General features: G+C 35.9%; 1 pseudogene; it reads left to right on the plus strand.

Moving 5' to 3' along the window:
* Positions 1-212: 212 nt before the first annotated feature.
* On the plus strand, positions 213-611 carry LOC120235048 (annotated as a pseudogene).
* Positions 612-2,465: the final 1,854 nt, after the last annotated feature.

Below are 2,465 nucleotides of genomic sequence, written 5' to 3' on the forward strand. Positions count from 1 at the left end.
GCATACCTAGAGCCTATCCTTTTTATAATTACCCAGAGATACATCTTCTTTTCCACCAGAACATGAGCCCTGGGAGACAGAAACATGTCATATTCATCTTTGCTTCCCAGACAATACTTAGAACATGGTAGTTATTCCATACATTTTTGGGCTACAGTAAAATGCTATGCACTTGTTCAAAAAAGATATAAAAAATCTTTGCACCATCTATCCATGCCACCATAATGGTGCACATGAATGTCCTGGAAGATACTTTCAAGAGCATTAACCATGCTGGAAAGAGAGGCAAATGCCAGGTTCTTATTAGGCCATGTTCCAAAGTCATCCAGTTTCTAATTGTAATGATGAACCATGGTTACACTGGCAAATTTGAAGTTGTTGATGATCATAGAACTGGGAAAATTTTGGGGATCCTCATGGGCAGGTTAAACAAGTATGGAATGATCAGCCCCAGATATGATGTACAATTCAAAGATGTAGAAAAATAGCAAAATAATCTGCTCCCATATCACCAATTTGGTTTCATTGTATTAACCTCTGCTGGCATCATGGACCATGAAGAAGCAAGCTGAAAACACTTGGGAAAGAAAATCCTAGGAATCTTTTTCTAGGGATGTACTACATGCAAATAAAATGCCTCAATGGGCCAAAAAAATATGAAACTATGAACAAGATATAATATTAATTAAAAAGCAAAAGGAGAAAAATATTTGTGCCATACTGCAATATATGTAAAATAAAATCAGATATTGATAAAGATATATAGAAAAACAGATATATTGGTCTCTGATACATCTCTCAATGGATACATACACACACTCACATAACTGATAAAGTGATTGCCATTGAGGAGGGAGCAGATACACAGGGTCAGTAGTGGGACAGAGCCTTACCCTCTCTGTATACCATTTTAAACTGTTTGAATTTTATTACCATTGCATACATTACATTGTGCATATATTACCCACATTACTTATTCAAAGGTAACAATTCAATTCAATTAAATTGAAAGTAATAAAATAAATGTTTGATTTTAATTGAAGCTGAACTGAGCAACCCTGAAATTAATAATAGAACTGGCTAGAGTAGTCAAATTATCCATTCCCAATGAGTTCAGCATTCAGAGAGTGAATTTTATTCCTCTAATTATATGGCAATCCAATGCCAAGTTGAATTCATTAGTTTTAATAATAGTAATAATAATGAATATGCTTATAAAATTAATAGATCAAATACAGTTTTTTATATTGAGGAATTTTTTCCAAGAGTGTTTAAATTCTATGAGCTTAGAAAATCAGTTCACTAACAATGTGAGCTCTCAGCAATCACTTTTTTACCCAATATTATTATTGAAAAGTGTTGCCAAATGCCAAAAGCTGAAAGACTGCAATAAATATATCATTAAATCTTACCATTGTGTAACAGTAAATCCATGCTGGAAATGTGTGCATAGAGGGCATAAAAATTGCCGTTAGAGTTCAAAGTACAATATAGCCTCAGAAAACCCTCTCCATGAAGAACTGGAACATGATATTTGTAATTAAGAGACTCCCAGTCTAGGCTGTGTGGTCAGATTTGCACAGGACTGTTGAGCAGGTCATCCCTCTTCTAGTTTCCACCATCCTTCTTCTAGTTTCATACAATGAAAGCACTCACTCCACCATACCAATTCAAAATACCATAGTTCCCTCTTAGCTACTTTTATATCCTTCCTTCCCTCATGACTTGTTAGCAAATACTTGAACATTCGAAGGAAGATCAAAACAATAAAAAGAAAAGAAAAGAAATTCTTTCACGATGTGCATGGGCTGCCGGGTGGCTTCTTCTCCCTCTTTGGTAGAAAGACCCTGCTCCAGACCCTAGGGTTTCATTGCTTTCATCATTATCTTAGCCTCTAGAACTACAAATATTACATGTGGCCATTAAATTATCCTGCCATCTTTAAGTTCCTTTTTAAAGAGTCACCTATGATGTATGAGCAGCACTGAAACACCACTCCTGGAGGCTTTCAGTGGAATATCAGGGGCAGAATGGAGACCCAAGATGGCAGTGGCAGATCCTGGGGGACATTAATGAGGGGCAGGGCCAATGCTCAAGAGAAACACTACTTATTATTAACACATTAGCCCCACAGGGCACCATGCCAGTTTTAATAAGCAACCAATCTGGCACCCCTGCTGAGCTATGAAAGATCTGGAAACTCTAGGAAAAATATCTACCTATACACTTCATTTCCAGCAGCACCCAGAAAAACACTTGTCAACAGAATAAATTCATAGATACTGCTATCAGTATAGTATTCTTTGTTAGTATTGCTAATGAAAGACATGACTGCCATTACTCTCTACAACCAGTATGGTTATTATAAAAGGTATATACTAAGTATACTATCATAGGATTCATGCTAACAATAAACTCTTATAATGTATTTTGTTTACCATTTTATCTAGTCTAGGATATGGCAG

The sequence above is a fragment of the Hyaena hyaena genome, unplaced genomic scaffold, assembly GCF_003009895.1.
Source record: "Hyaena hyaena isolate Hyena2069 unplaced genomic scaffold, ASM300989v1 scaffold_120, whole genome shotgun sequence".
Classification (NCBI taxonomy): Eukaryota; Metazoa; Chordata; class Mammalia; order Carnivora; family Hyaenidae; genus Hyaena; species Hyaena hyaena.